The 22,862-nt window shown below is 40.3% G+C and overlaps 1 protein-coding gene across 6 annotated transcripts in view; it reads left to right on the top strand.

Moving 5' to 3' along the window:
- Nucleotides 1-22,862, top strand: part of VPS13D (vacuolar protein sorting 13 homolog D) — a 329,312-nt gene that overhangs the window by 245,434 nt on the left and 61,016 nt on the right. The window lies entirely within an intron of this gene.

The following is a 22,862-nucleotide window of genomic DNA, read 5'->3' as shown; positions in this document are numbered from 1 at the left end:
ATCTTTGCATCCCTACTGCTTCATAAATCACATTATCAGATTATTAGTTGATAGTGTGAGATTATCTGTTGCACTTAGACCACATCATCTTTTGTACCTTGGTGTGCAGGACAAAGGCAGGATATTGACTGGTGTGGATACAGAGGGAAATCATTGACCCATTTGAGTTTGAATATCAAAAATCACATATGACCCAAGTGCTAACATAATGCTCATTTTTTAACCATTCATTTCAGCCAGGTTCACCTCATCTCCCTTTGCCATAGCTGCTGGTTTAGGGCTCTAAATCAAAGAAATATTTGTGAAGTATATTATAGTCATAACCTAAGTTCACTGAAGTCATGCATGGATTTACTATCATCTGGTAGAATGAATAGACTTTTCAGAAGACTCTTGTGATGATATTATTGGTTTTGAATTAACTCTCCAAGAAGTTCAACTAGATTGTAGAAATTTGGGCAGATGTAAAATGTATGCATTTCAGTACTTAAAGGATCTGTAATTTCATCCATGTAGGTACACAGACTTTATTTCAGCAAAACATTCAACATAACAGTTTATTAAGTGCCTACTATATCCTATCAGTAGGGATACAAAGGCAGAAATGAAAGAAGAAATAGATGAAGAATTCAAGAAATAGATCAAAAGCCTGGCACAAAGGCTTAATGCCGTAATGATGGTGAATTTTAGTTATCCAGACAGCATACAGAAGCAATAAGTCCTCTGTGCACAGCCTTTGATCCAACAATACCACTGCTAGGTCCATATCCCAAAGAGATTTTAAAGGGAGGAGGAGGGGAGAGAGGACCTATTTGTACAAAAATATTTATAGCAGCTCTTTTTGTAGTAACTAAGAATTAGAAATTGAGGGGATACCCGCCTGTTGGGGAATGGCTGAACAAGCTGTGGTATATGTTGTAATGGAATATTATTGCGCTATCAAAAATGACAAGCAGGATGATTTCAGAAAAACCTGGAAAGACCCTGAATACAGACTACAGGATACTAAAAAAGAAAAAAAAAGTCCTTCCAGCCCTGATCCTGTTACTGTGGAGGGCATCCTCATCCTTAGTCCACACTCTCAACCTAAGTGTCCTCCTCCACTCCTCACTGTGTCTGATCGCTCTTTCCAAAGCTTGTCAATTCTCCCATGTCAGCCTCTCTCCCATAGGACCCCTTCTCTCCTCTGATGCTGCCACCACCTTCATGCTAAGGCCTTCATCACCTCATGCCTGGATTATTTACAGTAGTGACCAGGGTACCACAAGTCTCCACCCCCCAGTCCATTCTCCCTCAGCTACCAGAGTGTCTTCCTAAAGTTCACATCTCAAGATTTCATTTCCCCTTACTCCATGAACTTCAACAGCTCCTACAACTTCCAGGATCAAATATACAATCCCGTTTGGTTTTTAAAGCCTTTTCTAACCTGCCTCCAATCTACCTTTCTGGTCTTCTTCCACTTGACTTTCCTCCACATACTGCACAGTCCAGTGACACTAGCCACCTTGTATTCCTCACTCAAGACACTCGATGCATTTTCACTGGCTGTCTTCTATAACTGGAATGTTCTCCCTCCTGACTTTCACCTCTCTGCCTCCTTAACTTCCTTCCATTCTCACCTGAAATTTCACCTTCTTCAAGAAACCTTTTCTGGCCCCCCTTAATTCCAGTGCCCTGTCTCCGAGAGTACAGTTTATCCTGTGCGTGTCTTCTGTGTACGTGGTGGTTTGCTCATTGTCTCCCTTATTAGGATATGAGCTCCTTGAGAGCAGGGACTGTCTTCTGCTTTTCTTCTTATCCCTGCACTTAGCATAGTGCCTGGCATATAGCACACAGGAGTGAGAAATGCTTGTTGGCCGTCTGACTGAGCCACCACACGGGAGGAAACAGCTCTTACCTCCCACACACTCAGGCTCTAAGTTGCACTTGTGGTCAGCCAGAAGCAAGGACACGTTATGGGGAAGGCGCACAAGACAGTGACATTCTGTGACTGTGCGACTGTCAGGAGTGCTCAAGCTCAGGATGAGCCGATGCTGGCAAGGATAAGTGATGCCAACAGAACGTTTGAGATTTCTTTCAGCTATGTTGGGGGGAGCAGATCAAAGAAGATCAGCAGCTTGGGGCAGATGGCATAGTGATGAAGATGATGAGGAGAAGGCAGAGCTGCCCAACGTTGATTCTGCTTCTGTTTTCTTTGCCAAACAGAATAGTCTTTAGGCTGAAAAAAGCTAAGTCAAAAGTGCCTGGTAGGAATGTGATGCCTAGGATAAAAAAAAAAAAAGGATAATCAGAGACAATGCCTCCCCCCCACGCCCTTGGTGAATTCATATCACCTACGTACTGGGATACACAGAGAGTTGGCACTGTGATTGCTGAGCCATTGCCAGTGATCTTGGAAAGATTGTGGAGAATCGGAGGGATGTCACAGGATTGTAAATAGCGTTATTCTAGATTTAAACAAAGCATTTGGTAAAGCCTCTCTTGCTGTTGTTGTAGAGGAGATGTGAAGATGGGGCCTTGTTGACATTGCAGTGACAGGAGTCAGAATTGATTGCAGAGCTAGACTCAGAGAGAGGTCACTGGTGATACTTTGGCAGCCGGCAGTGGAGTGAACATCCAAAGACTCTAGGGCCCTGGCTAGGAAACACTTTTAGTCTCTTAGATGAAGGCAAAGATGTTATGATTATCAAATTCTCAGATGACATGAAACTAGGGAGGAAGATCAAACATTGCATGGTGGAGATAGAATTCAAAGCATCATGGCAGGTGATAGAACATTGATCTCAACTGAATAAGATGAAATTAGTAGACATAAATGTAAAGTCTTATGTTTGGGTCAGTGAATTTAATTCATTACCACACAATAGGGGAGGCATGATTAGAGAAGAATTTGTCTCAAAAAGACTTGGAGGTTTGAGTAGACTACAACAGCAGTGAGACGTGGCTCTCCAAACAGCTAATTCTAGGCTGCGGTGAAAGGCATAGTGGGTGAGAATCAGGTGATCCTGCCACTATGCTCCACCTCAGTTAGATTCTATCTAGAGTACTGTGTAGAGTATTCTGGGAGCCATATTTGAGCAAGGCTTCATGAGCGGGAGAGTATTCCAAGGAAGGCAGCCAGAATTCTTGTTATGTGAGTACTGCTTAAAAGTACTGGGAGTATTTAGAATAGAGAAAAGAAGACTTATGTGAAACAGGATGGCTGCCTTCAAGGATGTGAAGAGGGATTGAACTTGTTCTGCTTAGTCCCGGGGCTTCTGAAACAGGGATACTGACTGGAAGTGGCAGAGAAGCTAAATTTAGGCTTCATCCATAAAGGAAGGCTTCCTGACATCTGAGAGGTATCCAAAGTAGAATGGTTCTCTCTCACTTGAAGTCTTCAAGCAGAAGTTGGAAAGGATATAGAAGATATGGAGACATGTTCTCGTTCTGATACGGGTTGGACTAGTTGGCTTCTAAGATCCCTTCTAGCTAGGTGACTCTGCGATTCCATTTAGGTCTGGACCCAGCTTATTGTCTTTTTGCCCAAGATATATGTGTTATTGGACTGCACATCTAACTGTATGTCGTAATCTAGAAATTTTTCATCAGTTTGGTTTTTCTTAAGTGAATTACTAATCTAATTTCTTTTGACTGCCCATGATTTTCATTGAGTTGGCCTTGTTGTTTTATGGTTTGATGTAATCAAAATCATGCCCTCCACAAGCACAGATGCCTGGATTGTGTCGTCAGTTATGGAGAATCCCTTTCCCATCTGGCCTTTCTTGCTGGACAACGTCTTTGCTGAGCATGTCTCCCTGTTGGATGTCTTGCCTGATGTTGATATTCAAAGATCAGTGAACAGTGATCTCTGTGGTTTCCTCCATCATAGAATCTCTTGTATGATCAGTATATATTTCGAAAACACCCTCTTGAGGAAACCCTTTGAGTTTGTGTTGTTCTTTACCTTATTAAATGCTTTTTTGTAATCAACAAAACCACAGGATCTTATATTGGCTCTGTCTCACATTGCCATGCAGAGAGACATAGCAGCCAAAACGAACACTGGGTTAGAGTATGAGATCATTTGCAAAAATATTCAGAGAAAGATGACAGAAGATTACATGCAATATCATCTCAAAACAGTCAAAGGAACGGAGGAGAAAATGAGCCTATAAAAAGCTTGGTGTGAGGCTTAACCAAAGCACTTAGAAATGAAATTAAAAGGAGAGCAACAAATATGAGTGAAATGAAACAGACCTACCAAGATTTTTGTAGTGATCTCTTCTCAATGACATTTGTACTACAGCATTTAATTTCTGTTTGCTCAGTACCTCATCAGTAAGGAAAGTAGAAATGACACTTGAGAAAATGAAGTCAAAAAAGCACTAAGCCCCTAAGTGCGTGTGGAAGAAGCCTACTGGAGGGGACACTTGTAAAGGCACCCAGGGATTGATCTTCAAGATATCTCAAAGAGGGAAGATCTCAAGAGAGTGGGAAAAGCCTGTACTCGTGTTTTAAAAAGTGGTTGGGAAGTCATCGTTCATAGCTGACCCATGCTTTGTCATCTCTAGAATATTTTCAAGATTAAAGAATGGACATTGCATTTATTCTGAGAGAATCCTCGATGAAAATAAGAAAATTAAACTGATAAACTTTGATGGTTAATTCTTTGTAGCGAACCGCCTCTCCATCATCACAGAATTGACAGACATCCTTGGGAAGAGTATAATATTTACATAAGGTTTGGGTTTTGGCTTACTCACCATTTGTTATATTTTCTGCCAGCCTTTTCATTTCTTACATCTCATAGTGCTGTATACAAGAGCCTCAGAAGTTTGCCTTTGCCATTTCATTCAGGAAAGTAAGACTACTGATGAGTATTCAATTTCAAAGGTTATTCATTCAATCAGTGAGCATGTGGAGAGTACTTGTTCTGTGCCCTAGGAATGCAAGTTCATGGGAGATGGTCCCTGACCTGGAGGAACTTCTCTTCAGGAAAGGATAAAATAGTACATATAGGACATAAACAAATTAAATACACAGTGATGGAGACAGTGGTCCTAACTTCTGGGAGAATCAGGAAAAGCCTCTTGAAGGAGCCAGACCTTAAGCTTCACCTGGGAAGCTTCTAGGAATTCCAGAGAGGCCGAGGTGAGGAGAAAGAGAATTCCGGGCTCAGGGGACGAGCTACGTAAAAGGATAAAGGCAGGAGATAAAATGTCACACGTGGAGAACAGCAAGGAGCGGGCCGATTTGGCTGACTTGTAGTGTGGGGGAGGGGAAGCCATGGGTGATCAGCCTAGAAAGATAGCCTAGGACCAGGTGGGGAAGGGTTTTAATGCTCAGGACAGTGGGAAACCAGGGAAACTTGTGGGCCGGAAGAGTGACATGGTCTGACTAATACTTTAGGAATATCAGTTTAGCAGTGTGTGGAGAATGGTTTGGAGGGACACAAGAAGGGAGGCCCATTAGGAGGTTATTGAGATAGTCCAGGCAAGATAATGATGAGCACTTGTACTAGGATGATCATGTTTTGAGTTGAGAGGAGACAAACATAGGATGTTGAAGAATTACAATCAATGAGAGTAAGCAACTGATTGGATAGGAAGGCTATCCTGCCCCCACCTGTCTTTCCCAAGAACAATTCTACTGCTTGATTATATAGATGGGAATTTTAGAAAAAAGCAGGGGTGGGAGGATTTTCAAAACGTCTCCATGCACGAACAAGGCTAGGAGAGCCTGGATGCAGTTTAATCTACTAGAGCTGAAGGGAGATTTTTTAAAAACCTTATAAATAAAATCATTTTTAAATAAACAAAAATGTGAAGCACCGAGGGTTCTTCAAAGTAACACTGGGGTTACAAAGCGAATGGTGGTGCCCTTGGTAGAAATAGGAAAGGTACCGGGACAACCAAGGGTTCCAGTGGTTTTATTTAATTATTATTTTGAGTTATGTACTTCAGCAGTATTGCCTGAAAAAAATCACTTGAATTTATATGATGTACAGAGTTGATAGAGTCGTTTAATCAAAGCTGAGCACCTTGTGCACATGTATGAGAAATGATCTGTGTTGTCTTGGTTTATAAAGGGGCTCCTTCTGTCAGCCCCACCAGTTACCCCAGATAGGCCCTGAGTTGTTTCTCTCATGGAAACAGTGTGGTAGAACAGAAGAGTCACTGGCACTGGGGTCAGAGGCCTTCTGTTCAAGCCACGCCTCGGAAGTTTACTCCCTGTGGACATAAACAAGCTTGCCTCCCTGCCCTTCAGAGGATAGGGTTGGGCGAGGTGGAGGGGAGAGCGAGATCTCCTTGCCTTTGGTGATCCTATTTTAGAACATGACAATGTGTTCAAGTTTTTGAATTGTTGTTATTTTAATACTGCTAGTAATAGTACATGGTGTTTATTGGTAACCTCGATTCACTCAGCGGAACTTCCTTTCTGGTTTCCACAGCTCTTGCCTGTAGGGGAGAAGTTCACTGCTTTCTCTGTAGAGCCCAAGGGTGATATGGCGCTTGAGGATGATTTGCCAGTTTGTGGTGCTCACTACTTATCCCCTGCTGTTGCAGTTTTAGCGCAGCTAACAGATGAGGATGTGGAGGCACACAGCACCTGAGTTTCTTGCTCCAAGTCAAAGCTATTGAGCGGCAATCTTAAAGCTAAAATGCAAATTGCAGCTTCCTAATCAAGCCCAGAGTAGCAGTTGGCGGACTATACGTCTGAAGGGATTACTGCATGGCGCCTTATTGCCTTTATTTCAGAGGCAAAAATTTCAAGTGCTGAACAAATGGTCTTTCGCCTGGGATCATAGCAGGAGAAGGAATTCTAGAGGTAAAAGAGCCAATCTTGAGTCACTTAGCTCAGTCCTCAGGAGTGCCTCTGACACAGAGATCACAGATGGAAATATGAGTGGAAAATGGCACTTGTACCAGCCTTGTGCAAAATAGAGACTCCATAAACTTCCACGTGCTGTTTACCATCACACCAGATAAAGTTACCTGTAGGTCACATCATTGAACCATCTCTTTGGGGTCCTAGATGTCTTATGGGACTACAGTAGGAAAGTGAAGATCTCTGGGCTTTAGTTTCTTCATCTGAAAAGGAAAAGTGATCATGTCTATAATAGGGCTACCTGCAGATACTATTTGAAATAGAATTAGATTAACCTCAGCCTTGAAATCTTCCAATTCCATAGCCAGCTTAAGTTCCCATACCACCTGAAATTCTGTTGCAAAATCTAGCATTTGTGTAAACAACTATCACTGCTACTTCCTAATTGTCTAATAATAAAATAACATGATTGGAAGCACAGCAGAGAGTAAGTTTTTTTCCTAGGCTCTGTAAATTTTTACGAAGGATAAAGGGATAATAATTCCCACTACAGACTTTTTCCCAGTCCAGTTTGCCCAGCATTTAAAAGTAAGACAGCATTTTCAGATCGGATCAGGGAAAACAATCATTTTTGCAAGTGGGGATCATTCTCTTCCCATTAAATAATTGCCGAATTGTTTCACTCCCTCCAGGTTTGAGTTATGATGGCATTGTTATCTTACCAGGACACACCAGTTTCTACACAAGGGATAAATAATTCCAGGTTCTTGAAAGTGAATTATAACTGTCTCTATCAGCCCCAGTCAATTGAACAAGATCCAGGGGTGTAACTGAGGGCTTTTCCCCACTGACTAATGAAAAATTTACTTTGGCTGTTTAGACAAAAGGGACCAGCAAATGACTTGAGGGGATTAGAAGTGAGATATTGACCGAAAGCTGACCCAAACCTAGGGCCGGAGCCAGCAGTAGAACCCAGGAGTCCAAGAGTTCCGCCTCCATATCTACATTTGGAATCAGACTTTCTTGTTTCCTTTGTTATGTTTCATTTAAATGAAAGCTTATATCTTAGCATCTTTGTTTAAAATGACCCTCATCCTAAGCACATGATCAGAGGGCAAACCATAAAGCTGTTGAAGAATACTCCTTCCAGTAATCCATCTGAAAAGTTGTCTTACAAGAAACATTGGCTTCATTTTTGTTTATTTAAAAATGATTTTATTTATAAGGTTTTTTAAAAATCTCCCTTCAGCTCTAGTAGATTAAACTGCATCCAGGCTCTCCTAGCCTTGTTTGTGCATGGAGACGTTTTGAAAATCCTCCCACCCTACTTTTTTCTAAAATTCCCATCTATATAATCAAGCAATAGAATTGTTCTTGGGAAAGGCAGGTGGGGGCAGGGAGTTTAAAGGAGGGTGGAGGACAAACAGAGCCTTTGGACTGGACTTAGATGTTGTGTACCAATATCCCCCTGTTGCATTTGTTAACTGTTCAAATATGTGGGGTTTGGAACTCAAGTCAAAAGCCGTTCCAAGGCGCAGCTCTGCTGGCTCAGGTTGCATCTTCTGCGCTACGTGTCCTCAGCCACATTAATCTGTTCCCAAGTAAAGTTTATGGAAATTATGGAGATGGAACCACAGTCTGTGGTGTCATCAAAGCCACACAGAGACCTAAGGAAAGACCCATTATCCCTCCTTGGGATCTGTCCTAGCCTGTGGCACTTGGCTTCATAAATATCCTCAGTCCTAATTTGAGATGACCTGGGACCAAGATATGGTATAGGCTGCCAGGTTAATGGAAGAAGCCCTACATGGGGGCAGCTAGAGGAGGTCCTGAGTTCAAATCTGGCCTTAGACACATAACACTCACTAGCTGTGTGACTCTCAGCAAGTCACTTAACCCCAATTGCCTCACCAAAAAAAAAAAAGAAGAAAAAAAAAGAGCACTACAATAGGAAAGGAATGAAATAAGCATTTACATAGTACCTGGTATGTGTCAGCCACAGCCACTTTACAATTATTTTCTGATTTGTTCGTCCCAACCCTGTGACGTACATGTAGTTATTATCCCTATTTTATAATTGAGGAGACTGAGGCACACAGAGGTTAAGTGATTTGCCTAGAGTCACATAGCCTAGAAGTCTCTGAGGACCAGATTTGAACTCAGAAGATTACAAAGATCCAGTAGCAAGCATTTTGTGATAGATGGCAAGACGCCATTGTGGAGGAGGGAGTACAGGGCTGTGGGTTATGTATTTATGGTTTTTTGTGTCTTATATATTCATTTATTTTTAAAATACCATTGTTGGAGCCTTTGAGTTGTGAGACATTTTAGGGAAATGGCAGATTATTATTTATGAGGCTGGACCCAGAGATTTGCTCCAAAGTATTTATTTACCTTTTTATTGAAGATCCCAAGTGGGGAGAGGGGAGTAGGAGTGGGCAGTACTTGAAATATTTAAGCTAATTTAGCAAAGCCTAGTGCTACAGAGCATTGGAGCTTATCTAGTTATTTTAGAAAGATAAGAAGGGAAGGGAGAATTTGAAGGATCATGATAAATCAGTGTTTTAAGAACACAGACGTCAGTATTCTGATAATATCCTGGAATCCCAGGTCCCTTGTCTTGTGCATGCAGATGTAAATTCCAGTTGTTCTAAGAGCCCCTTGAGTAGCCTTTTCATTAATACTACATGAAAGATTTCATGTGGTAAGATTAAGCTCAATGTACTCCCTGATTTTGAAACTTTTTTTTTTTTTTTTACCATTGGCCTCTTGAATATGGAACTGAAAAGAATTTTCAGTTGAGTTTCTCTTTTACTTGTGATTTTAGCCCCTTCCACAGTCCCCTCCAGAAAGGGGTTAATATGCTGACACATACAGATTAACAGACATTTACACACCCTGAAAGAAATTAGGCTGGATAGGTAGAAAAAAATTTTTAAGTATTTAGTAAATAAATGTCTGTTTTTATAGCCCTGTGTTATATAAATTGAGTAAAATCACTCTGATGCAGATCTTTAGCCATCTTCCTGTGCTATTAGCTGTATCAGCACCAGAATATTTACTAGCATAAGTAGAAATGGTGGAAAATTTGGCAAGTGGATTGACCTTTTGATAAACATGCCTATTGTCTTTGGTTAGGTCTACTTCTCTGTGAAAAACATATCCAGTAATGCCAGAAGTTGTTATATACTTACTGTTATTGGCTAATACGCCAGTTTCACCAAAAGGGGTTAGGCACCACTGTCCCAACAGGAAGTGAAGCCCTCTTGTGAAGCAAATTTTTATCCCCTCCTGGGCTTGTCTGGAGGTGGCCTCAGAAGGTTGAGGAATGTTCTCCCCATCTTTGGTTGCATATGGGATGAGAGAAAATACTTGATTACATCCTTTCTTTAGAGAAATCCAAGGGTCATTTTGAGCCCTACCTTGGTCGGAATTTCTATAACTTCCAGATTAGTGGATTTTAAATTTATTAGGTTTTATTGTTTATTAGGACACACCTCTGACTTCTGACAGATTTTTTAAATCAGTCTTCAAGATCAGAGAACGACCTGAAGTTGTTGCATAAGGGAGAAACTTAATTCTGTTCCAAAATGACACCTCTCTTTCTTTTCTTGCTGGACCTTTGCAATACTCCAGAAACAAAAACAGCATTGACAGTCTCGAATGTGACATGTGATGGCTCACTCTTCAGCTGGGTACTTAAACTGATTGGGGGGGGGGGGCGTGGCATACAGTAACAGGGTATTCTCAGGAAGCAGCTGAAATAAATAGCTTTTTCTTTGCCTTCTGGATGAAGCTTCCTTCTTGAATCTACGTGCCAGAAATCTCATTTTTAGGCCTTCTGTTTTCCTTCTGTTTACCTCACCTCTTAAGTAGCCCTCTTTCACTCAAAAGCCCCAAATGGTACAATTCTTATTATAGTATAACTTAGGGAAAGCTCAGACCAATTGCTGAGAAAATGAGAGAGGGAGAAAAAACCACACACACACATATATACATATATATTTGAGGAAAATCTTTCCATTTCTGAAAGACTGTGATTCATTTTTCTACCAGATTATCTGTTAGGGAAAGAAAATGTACTTTTTTTGGTCATGGTACATTAGCATCATTTCTAGAAAGGAGACTGTCTATCCCTTCCCATTTTTGGCATGAAAAAATGACTGATTTCATGGAAATAGCAAAACACAACTAACTTCCAAAGCAAAGACTGGGAAATCAACTCATTGACTTGAAAACTTTTGCAGCTTTGTGGGTACAGTTCTAGTGTTGCAGACATCTGATCTTTGGTCATATAAAATACAATTGAAAATGTAAAACATTGCATCTCTAAAAACAAATCATTTTGGCTTTCATCATCTAAAATTAAATAGCCAACCTAGCCATTGTATGTCTGAAATTGCTTCCCAATGCAATGAAATGTGGTTTCCCTCCCAAAAGATTTCAAGACAAAGCCCAATTAATATGTTCTCTGTGGTCCAATTTCGCTTCCATAGGATTTGCATATAAGATTTTCAGTCTGAGCCCCTTATTACATAGAACAGTCCAAAGTTTCCTTTCAAACTTGAATGTATATTCCATGTGTTGGAGAATAACCAGGAGACAATTCCCTTTCCTCCCCTTCAGTCCCCCCATATGGCAGCATTTACTGTAAATGGAGCTTCTCTGTTAGGAACTAGACTTTACTTATTTTTAGGATTTGATGGATATCCTGTGTCATTGGTGGTTTTCCCATACAAAATTGCCCATCTTTGCCCAGGACTAAATCGGACTATCCCTAAAAAAGAATGGAAGAGGAAAGGCAGTTCAAGAAAGTATGAAGACCAGTGGGGTAATGCTGATAAGTGCTCAGCCAGGCTGTCAGAGACTTTAGAATGTAGACTACATTTGGTTGTGCCGACCCTCCTCTTTTAGAGTATAAACTCATGGAATGTAGGAGTCCTCCTTACCATGCCTCCCCTTCAGGGCCAAACATTATGCCAAGAAGAGTCAGTGCCAGCTGGGGGAGCCAGACTTTGTACGTAGTTGGTAGAATTAAGTTGAAAGAGAAGGGCTCTCTGGTAAGTGGAGTAATAGCAAGAACCCTAATACTCACTAGCCAGGTCGTCTCAGGCAGGCAGTCCCTTTCATCTCAGTCCCTAAAATGGTGACGATGGTACCTGCCTCACCCGCCTCACAGAGCTGTTGTCAAAGGAGTGTTTTTAAACTATACAGAGCTATATGAATGTGAGCTTCTGTTATTATTAAGGGCCTGTTCATGATGCAGTCCTTGTCTTCGAGGAGAACACAAACTATATGACAACCCAGAAGCTCAAAGCACTCCCAGTGACAGCTGAGCAGTGCCTAGAAAAGAGCATCTCTTAATGCTATACCAAAGTCAGCAATTTCACGTGTTGGAGAATAAGCAGGTTGGTTTATTTTTGAGGGCATTTACTTGGGTGGCTCTAGGATATTGTTCTAATCTGTGAGTTAGTAGTATACCAGCGATGAATTGGGTAAATATTGAATCTCACCATGGTCTCACTTTGCAGTAGATCACCTCTGAAAAGCAGTTTAAATAGATCAATAACTAACTGGCTTTGGAGTGTCATATTTGTGACGTCTTAATTACAGAGTACGACTTTCAAGTTTATATCCTGTGACTCAAACTCATCAAACTACATGTTGGTAATAAATACCTTGAGGGGACTTGCTTTCAAAAATAGATAAGAATGACTTCAAATTATCAGGATCTTTCAAAAAAACAATTTGAGGATGATTAAAAACACTTTTTCCTAAGTAATTTTGCCATTTTCCCCTTTGTGTAGTCAGGTTTATATTTTTAATTTGACTAGATAGTTCTCTTTATTGGTACTATCCTGGGTTGAGCCCAACCTTTCTCTGTGTTGCTATAGGTGCTCAATTAGTGGATTCTGAATTAATGAGGTTTTATTGTATCATCAGAAGTAATTGCCTGGATACAGTCTGAGGTTCTTAAGTAAAATTCAAATATCAGCATATATGTAGTTTATGAAGGAAATAATAAATGCATGTAATACCATTCATGGTAGAAATGCTGTTAAATTTAATTTTACTCATATGAAAGGTGGAAAGTTGGCTCTTTAAAGTTTGGGTACCCTGGGAAGATATTAAAAGAAAATCTTATCAGTGCTGACAATGCAGTATATGTCTAATTTATTAGAAACTAGTGCTTGTGATTTGATATCTTATTTTCACTGTGTTTTATGTGTTTTCAGTGTAGCAGTGTCCCATACAGCAGTTTTGATTGTTTCCACATTTTTCTACCTACTGCCAAAGTCATAGAGAACCTGCCAACAGCCAGAAAAAAAGGGATTGGGAAATGGAAATAGTGTATCTCTGGAGAAATCTCTTTAGAAAACTGTCTTTTAGAATGACTGCATGCACAATGTTTATCAATTAATAAAATATTGGATGTTTAGTTCACCTGTATATACTTTCCTGGCACGTATGTATTTTTCTCTATAAGTATACATACATAGAATATACTAGAAATCACTGTCAAATAATACTTTTAAAAATATTCCTATATGCTTTTTGAGAAACCCAATTCATATTCTTGTTGTTTGCATGTATTTGTGCTTTATATGTTCATATAGTATGTTATATACACGTGTGTGTACATATAAGTACATATAACGTGTGTACGTGTGTGTGTGTGTGTGTGTGTGTGTAAATACACACACATATATACCCATGGCCCAAGACAGAGCCAGAAATCGATGTTATAACCAACTTTATGCAGAGTAAAAAAGAGTAAAGTGGATTCCAGTTGGCCAGCATATTCAATGTTCATCTGAGTAGTTTAAAATATTCCTGCTCTGTAGTAAAAGCCTTTTTTTCTGCAAAGCAACCACTAGAGACTAAACATTAAAGGGAATTTGTGTGCCTCAAATGTTCTTTGAAACAAGGACAATTTGCATGAGTTATTTAATAAAACCCAAGATTGATTACTTGAAGCCCTTCACTGCATTTAAATCAGCAGGGTTTCCTCTATGGTTAATCTTCAAGGATAGAACTAGGACATAACTAATGATAGTTCCCGTAGCTCTTTCAGTGGTGATCTCATGGACAGATTATCATGTAATGAACGTTTCTTTTGCAACATGGAGGATTCAGTGCAGTCATTTTTATGGCCAATTGGCCTCAAGAGACTCAGCCTTGGAATACTGCCCCAAGAGAGCATTTAAAAAGCCACTTTCCAAATAATCCCACCAGCCTTGGTATCCTTCCACAGTAGACCCTCAATCTAATGACTAAGACAGTAGCCTGAGAGTTTGATTACTATTTAATGTTCTAAGATCTACCAGTTTTCTGAGAAGGTGGAATAATTTTTGATAATTAGCTATTCTCTCTGAACTGACTACATCCCCATTGCCTATAATGTTTTCATTCTTTCTTTATCCCTATCCAGTCTTTCTTGCCTTAAAAGATTTAACTCTTCCTCCCAAGTTTTTTCCTGTCAGATGGCTCCTTTTTGTTACATGTTATTTCTTTTTCTATTGTATTAATGAATTTTAAGTATATGTTTCATTATGTTCTGAAGTCTTTTTCTGGCATAGTCTGATTTCCCCTCTGGAATGTAACCTTCTAGGACCAGGGTTATGTCTTTTATTTCTTTTCTGTATCCCATTCACCCACCTAAGCACTAAGTACAGAGTTTTACGGCCACTAATATTCTCAATAAATTTTGTTACATGACTGATTAAAAATAATCCACACCATATTTCAGCTAAGCAGAGCTTTCCCTCCTCACCACAGTTGTTAATTTGATTAACCTATCCTACTTGTCTTATAGGTTGATTTTCAGGTTGTGGCACCATAAGATTGCCTTCTGTGTAATTTAAGCTTCACTCTTAATCCATGTTTAACCATAACTGTCACTATGTACCTAAAATACCTCTTACTCAAGGCTTGTGCCAGAAACACACCACGAATAGGCTGCTAACAAAATATAGGCTTTCTCTAGGGTACTGACCTTTTAGACAAAAACACTTTAAGCCATCTGTCCCTGTGTTCTTTCTTTTTCTGGGTACCATCATATTACCGGAAAGTATTTGTTATAGGAGGGAGCTTGTCAACATCTGTAGCAGGTGAGAGTCCTAGATATTTTCCTTAAATATAATATTAATACTCCTATTTGCATATGGTCACCATGGAGACAGATGGCCCTTGCCCAGACAACCCATTCTTTGCCGTAGAGCTAGCTACCACATGCACCCAAATTTCATTTTATCAAGGAGTGTCTGTAAACTCCATACCCAGCTTTTTGATATCCAGGCAATTTTAAAATGTCTGTTTAACACTATCCTTTAAGAGAGAACTTGTATGTATGGTTTGGCAGCAGGGTGGGGAAAGAAAATCAAACTTCAGATTATCACTTCTAATCAAGCTTTCTTCATCAAAATCCTATTTCTGCTTAAAGCAAAAGAAAATTTGAGTATACATTACTTGTGTATCTGTGTACTTTAAAGCTCTTGGGAAACTTTCTGTAGTCCTTTCCCACCCTCTGGAGCATTCAGAATAAAATGTTGCCTAAGAGCATAAGAATTTCTGCACTGGCCCATATCTCTGGTGTGTCTAGCTTAGCATGCTATCTCAGACAGCAACATCCCAGGGCATAAGAGGCCTCTGCAATGTCACCTGCAAAGATTAGGGACATGTCTCTCTCCAAACATTGTAGTTTTCCTTAATAAGCCGTTTTGGAGCTGCTATTCTGAATTCCCAAAACCTTTCCAGTTTTGAAGCTATTGAGTTAACACATTTTAGGAAGGACATTGACAAGCTAGCACACATCCAGAGGAAATCCTCCAGGATAGTAAAGCAACTGGAGATTATGCTGCAAGTAGAAATGGGGGGTGTTCAGCCTAGAGAAAGTAAAACTTAAAGGGAACATGATAGCTGTTTCCAAGAGTTTGAAGACAAGTTAAGCCTCTTCTCCCAGGTTCTGCAGGGCACCAGTGGGGAAGAGTTGCAAAAAAAAATAGATTGAAACTCCATAAAGCAAAATTTCCTAATAATTTAGGGCCGTCTCAAATTGGAATAAGCTACTTCAGGAGATGTCAGGTTACCCCTTCGCTAGAGATTTTCAACCAGATAATGAATGAACATTTGTTAGAGATGCCCTCTAAAAGGGAATTCCTGGTTAGGTTTGGATTGGACTAAATGTCCTCTGAGTTTCCTTCCATCTCCAAAATTATGTGATTCTAACCCTATCTTCAGCCGATCCTATCAAAATAATGTATTTTATAAAGTCACCATCAATGATATGAAATAATGCCTGATTATTATTATTTTTTTTTTACCTCAGAGTTAACTCTTAAATTATTTAGTTCTAATGTTCTGAGATTTGGTGAACGAGTCAGTATTCACTGCTTTCCAAGCCTATGACAGCCTCAATAGATGTACCCCTTCTTTTGCTGATGAACAGTTTTATTGGTATCCTCTAATAATTCAAAGGTCAGAGAGGAGGGAAAGGGGAGACTTTCCTTGGAGCCACAGCTTTTGGGTTTTAATTGACTTCGATTCACTAGCCCCTCTCTCCCCACCTCTATGAGTCATCAGAGATAGCTATTTAGTGTACACAAATCTGTTAGTACAGTGTGGAAAATGTAAGGTTACAAAGCATATGCTAGTAAACAAATTATAGGTACACAGAACAGATCCTGCTTAAAAGATAATTCTAGAAGGGGCCCCTTAGTTCGAAGTTATTTTTGTTTTAGCCAGTGAACTAGGTCCTTCCCAGCCTAAGGCCTTTTCTGCTTACCCAGTAAATCTGTCTTTTTTTAGTTCATAGGATCATAGATTTAGGGCTTAAAGCTAAGGTCCTGAACCTGGGATCTGTGAACACGTTTTTAAAAATATTTTGATAACTATATTTCAATGTAATTGTTTCCTTTCTAATCCTGTGTATTTTATGCATTTAAAAACATTATTCTGAAAAAAGATTGATAGGGCTCACTAGACTGCCAGAGGAGACTGTGGTACAAAATAGATCAAGAATCCCTGGCTTGTAAGGACCTTAAAGCTCATCCAGTCCCGCTCCTCTGAGTCCTGTTTTCTATTTTTAATTCTATTTTATTTTATTTCTAGTTCCAAATTCTCTCCTCTCCCTCTCCTGCTCCCCCACCCATTGAGAAAGGAAGAAAAACAAAACCCATTACAAATATATCAACATGCATATGTATATGTAGCTATAGTTACATAGTCATGCATATCATATTTATGTATATACATATATATAGTGTCATTCAAAACAAACTTCTGCGTTAACTGTGGCAAAAGATAGATGGATAGATAGATAGATAGATAGATAGATAGATAGATAGATAGATAGATGGAAAATTCAATCTATACTCTGAATCTGTCAGTTCTCTGTCTAGAGGTGTATAAACCTTGCTTGATCATAAGTCCTTTGGAATTGTGGTTGCCTAACCATGAGTAGTTAATATCTCTCCACATATTAATCTGTCTCAATTTCCATAAAGAGGGCTTTGTAGTTGTATTCATATAGTTACTATGTGTGTCTTGGTAGGTGGACTCTTAAATATTTTATACATTCTGTAGTTAATTTTGAATGGAGTATCTCTTTTTTTTCTCTTGCTGGGTTTTCTTGGTCATGTATAGAAAAACTGATGATTTGTATAGGTTGATTTTATATCCTGCTACTTTGCTAAAGTGATTATTTTATTAAAATTTTAATTGACTCTGTGGTCCTGTATAAAGACCATGTAATCGTCTGCAAAAAGCAATACTTTTGTTTCCTCTTTGCCTCTGCTTATTTTGCTAATTTCTTTTTCTTATCTTATTGCTGTAACTAGCATTTCTAGTGCTACATTAAATTATTAGTCTGTCAGTAAGCATTTAAGGCACAAGTTTCTGTGCTAATCACTGGGAATACAAATATGACCAAAGGCAGTCCCTGCCCCCAAGAAGCTTACTACCTAAGGGGTGAAGACAGTATACAAAAGGAAGTAGAGGGAGAGGTCATTCAGAGAAATACAGCCAGAGAAGAAACGAGGTGAGGAGATACCCAAGCTGAGTCAGCTTCCTTAAACAGAGGTTTTGGAGCTCACGGCTGACGGGATCTTGCCGGATAAAGCGGTTATCCCACTGATAAGCTTCTTCAGGCTATGGTAGAGAAGTCAGAGGGGGAGAAATGAGTGCACATAAGAACAGCAGAGGTAACCATGGACATATCCACCTTCCCTCTCGTCTCTCTGTGTGAGGGACACCTCAGGCATACATACCTCACAAAATGTCATCTAAACCAGGTAGTGTGTCTGAGTTGGAGAGGGAAAGATTTATCTGGAGTCACTCTGGTATTTAGTAATGGGAAGGCAGTATTCCACCAGTGACTTAGACTCCAAAGCCAGTGCACTTCCCACATACCACTCAACCTCCTGCTGGATGCTGAGGGAGGGGGGAGGTGTTTTTGGTGGAGAGTTCTGTCCTAGCTATCACCAAAATTTGTGCTGAAACCCCGAAAAAATGGAAAATGGAAACAAAGAATTGTGGGAGAAGCAGCAGAATACTTTGAAAGAAAGATGATGAGAAGTTAATTACTCATTTGAGTTTGGGAAAAAGTAGACACTTAATGGTGAAGAAGTTTTAGTTTTGTGGTGTAGGGAGGAGAGAGAGAACCTGGGAAAGTCTGTAAAGAGCAGTTGGGTACCAAAGGCGCAGCAAACGATCAGTTTAGGATGCAGTTCCTGTATGTTTCTGCTAGTCTGCTGAGCTTTTCAGCCCCCTGTAGTTCAGAAAAACTGATGTTTTCTAGAGAGGTGTGGAGTCTGTGCCCAGTGATTAGCCAAACTGGGAATCACAGTGTTTGGTTCTTAGCAGGAGCAGATTCCATAGAGCTTTTTGGCAGCTGGCTACCCTAAGGAACCTGCAGGTAACTGAACTGTTCTTTTTAAACTCTGATGTTTGGAGAATAAGGGAAGTATCTTATGAGCAATGTGTGAGAAAGGAAGAAATGTGACTCCTCGCTCAAGAGAGTCACTTCTTATTAGATAGAGGGTCCTTTGGGGTCTTAAAACCAAGTGATGGATGACCTTCGGTGGGTAGAATATCTTTGTTCTTGAAGCATATCAGCAAAATGACAGCACCTGGAAGGGAGAGAGAGAGAGAGATAGAGTACCCCTTCCCTCCCCCTCCCCCTCCCCCACCATTGTTAGTGGCTTGTCTATTTTTGAAACCCAAGGGGCTCCAAAACATGCAAAGGTTATGGTCTTATTCTCTCTCTCACAAGCACACAATGTCCCAAGCACATGCCAGTTGTAAAAATCCAGTTTTTCCTCTGCGTTCTGATTTCACAAACTATGACACTTAATGATTCTACCCTATAACAACCCCTGAAAGTGGCCACATTCATTGATGAGCTTTTGGGCCCCTCACGTGGATTTCAAACCAAACCCCTTCTCTGTAGAGTCCCCAGGTGCTGCTGTCATTTTATGAGTGTTTTGCTTGCAGGCCAGGTTTTTAGACAGCTATGTTTGTCACAATCAGGGTTTTATTTTCTCCTCCCTCTGGGGACTATGCAGTCTAAACTCACATGGTCAGACTAGTAATATGAAGACCCACAAGGAATTATGGAAGCTTCCAAATTAATCATTGTTTTTATACCACTCTGAATTGGTATTGTGTCCTTTGAGGAGCTCAAATTCCTTTTCAAGATTTAGCTCACAAATCCCCGCTGTTGGGGCAGGTGGGAGGGTGGAGGGTGCTAGGGAATGAATGTCCCTATGTTACAGAGGATAAACTGAGGTCCAGACACGTGAAGTTCCTTGCCTAGGGTCATAAAGCTAGTTAGTTGGGGGACTCATATTCACTTTTTCCATTTTCTGGTCTAGTAATCTTCTCACAGATTTGGTTGACAAGCCATCTGCACATGAATGGTAACGAGAGAGACAAAGAGGCAGGCAGAGGCCATGTGCCATAGTATGGCAGACAGTACTGTACCCTGGCAAACAAGTCTGAAATTCATTTGGGGGCATTTCCTTGACCAGTAATTTCATTTTTAAATAAAATTGTGCTACAGCCTTGTCAGGAAATATATCCTAGATCATCTGTGGCATATTAATTTTGATTAGGCAGGGGTCATCAATGGGAGTCTGTGCTTCTATTTTCTCATGTCTTTGTCTCATTTAGTTTTCTTAGAGCTTTTCCTGGGTTTCTGTAGTAACAAAGGGGGAAAAGTTTGTTCAACATCAAAAAAAAAAAAAAATCATAGCCAAAATATGTGTCTAATTGTTAGAGAGCTCACCGTCCTGAGATGTTTGAATGTCAAATGAATATCAGTCTCAAGATTATACATCTTTGGACAAAACTGTAAGAAAGAGCCTACCATATGTTTATAATAGTTTGTACACATTTATTTTGTCTGGCTAATTGAGAAAGCATATATTTTTTCGAGTTTATTTTCTGAAACTATAGTTTTCTATCCCTAGCTTAGCAAAGGTAGTAAATGAGCACTAACACAGAATATTTGGATAAGTTCCTTTGAACTATTTACTGAAGGCAGTTTTTATGATGCAGTTGTCTTGTGGTAACACCAGAGAGAGGCTCCTGGTAGTTTTTCCCAAACTACTTCAAACATAGATAATGACAGGGGTGGTCCAGCTGTATCATAAAATTCTAGTGACCATAGAAAACTTCAAAGGGAAATCAAACCAGAACTTAACCTGTCATAATGGAGAGTATTGATCACAAGAAAAAATAATGGTTAACTTTGCTTGTCTTCTGACTATCAATCTGTTGTGACCTCAACTCACCAAAATACAGGCATGAGTGATAATAGGGGGAGGTCTGTATGCTTAAATTATCTTAACAGTAAAAGGAGAAGTTATAGTTGGCATCTGCCTGCCTCCTAAGGAACTGAAGGACCAAATCACCATTTGTAAAGTGCTCTGGTGTCCCTTGGCTACAAGTTGCTAATTTCAAAAGACTTTTATTGTTGGGTTTGAAGTACAGTGGAATCTTATTGATTCTTTGAAAATTCAGTTGGTGATATACTCAGCTTTCTTAGCAAATTCTTCACTGTAAGCTAATAGTGTAGACAAGAATATAGAGGGAATAGCTGAAATATTTAAGAACTATTTTTAAGTACCATAGAGTACTTTAGAAGCACCATTTAAATATGTGATGTGTTCATTATAAATCATTTTTCTCCATTAAAGTAGATCTCCTACAACCTTCTAAGCTTTACTTCATTAGAGTTTTAAGTGTATTTGAAAGTTGTAAGTAGTATGTTCTTGCCCGTAACCACTTCAGATTAGCAAATTAGCAAACACCACATCCTAGCATCCACTGCTTCTGTTAAAATACTCTTTTTGTGATAAATGTAGCTAAAAATAAGGTTGAAAGATAAACCGTACGAGGTCAAAAGTCTAGCTCTTCTGCCACAACTTCTGAAAGGACCCCTTTGCTTTTAAACTATTGTCAGCTGACATATCTATCCCCAGTGGAGCGGCCAGGAGGATGTTCCTTTTTCTCCTTCCCTCCACTTCTCTAAGAGAAATATTCTTTCAATCAGCAAACCTTTATTAAGCACCTACTATGTGCCAAGTGCCAAGCACCGTGGATACAAATAAAGGCAAAAGGGAGTCTGTGCTCTCAATGTAATAGGGGAGACAGCGTGCAAACAACTATGTACAAACAAGCTATAGACAGGAAGATTTGGAGGTAATCAACAGAGAGGAGGCACCAGAATGCAGAAGTCAGTCAGTAAGCACCTACTATGTGCCAGGCACTGAGCTAAGTGATAGGGATACAGAAGGAGGCAAAAGACAGGCCCTGCCCACAGGGAGCTCACAATCTAATGGAGGAGTCAACAAGCAAAGAAATATTTACAAACAAGCTCTATCTGGGATAAATCGGAAATAAGAGAGGGAAGACTCTAGAACAGAGGTGTTGAGCATGGCCTGTGGGCTGCCTAAGGTCCACAACACTCCCAAGTGAGGCCAAATCAGATTAAAACATAATTGGGAAATATTTAACAAAATAAAACAGATAATATGACAGGTTTCACAACTGTCAGCATGTGGCCCAGATGTGTGCTTATATCCAGATCAGTGGCCCGTGATTCTGTCTGAGTTTGACGCTACTGCACTGGAATTAAGAGGAGTTGGGGAAGGCTTCCTGTAGAAGGTGGGATTTTAGTTGGGACTTAAAGGAAGCCAATGGGGTCAGTAGGGCAGAGATGAGGAGGGAGAGCCTTCCAGGCATGGGGGAGAGAGGTGGAGGGTCTTGTTTGTGGAACATCCAGAGGCCAGCATAATCCTGGAAGAGTGAGTGTCTGGGAGAATGGTTTAAGAAGGCAGAAGGGCGCTAGGTTCTGAAGGCCAAAGAGGAAGGATGGTATCTTTTTTACTGCAGGCAATAGGGAGCCGCAGGAGTTTAATGAGTAAGGAGGTGACATGAAAATGCCGAGTGTGAGGAACAGTGCAGTGTCACCATTCCCAGAGCTCTCCAGGAGCCTCCTGTCAGTCTGTCACCCCCCCCACCCCCACCCCCTTGGTGTGTTTTTAAGAAGCAGGTTGTGGAAGGCTCTTGTCAAATCCTGAGAACATGAAAGAAATAACATTCAGAAGGAGAGTGACAGGGCCCTGTCGCCACCCCTCGTTGAACCATCAAAGATGTTTGGAGGGGACCGGCAGCTGGAGAAAGATTGTCCTTAGATCCTGGGTGCCGATGGGTTTGGTAGTTTAGAAAGGAAGTTGCTGAAAGTTTCCTTATCTTGACACTCTGAGGGCAAGAGGTCTTTCTTCAAAGAGAGTGAAGGGTAACATCTCTGGCTCTTTGCTGATCCAGAGAAAGGAAGATGAGAGGCAGAAAGACAAATGGAAAAGCGGGGGTCTAGAGGCTGGAGGGGGCCATTTTATAGGCAGGGAATCAGAGGCACCAAAACTGTAAAATGGGAATTCTGCATCCTGTGCCAAGGAAGAGCCAGGGCAGAGCAGGAGTCTGTGGTTAGTGAAGCAGGAATGGATAACAACTGAGAATATAAGACTAATACATTGCCACAAATGGAG

Source organism: Vombatus ursinus, unplaced genomic scaffold, assembly GCF_900497805.2.
Source record: "Vombatus ursinus unplaced genomic scaffold, bare-nosed wombat genome assembly UNPS02014932.1, whole genome shotgun sequence".
Taxonomy (NCBI): Eukaryota; Metazoa; Chordata; class Mammalia; order Diprotodontia; family Vombatidae; genus Vombatus; species Vombatus ursinus.
The sequence above is the reverse complement of the archived record's forward strand: the minus strand, read 5'-3'. Positions and strand labels throughout refer to the sequence as shown.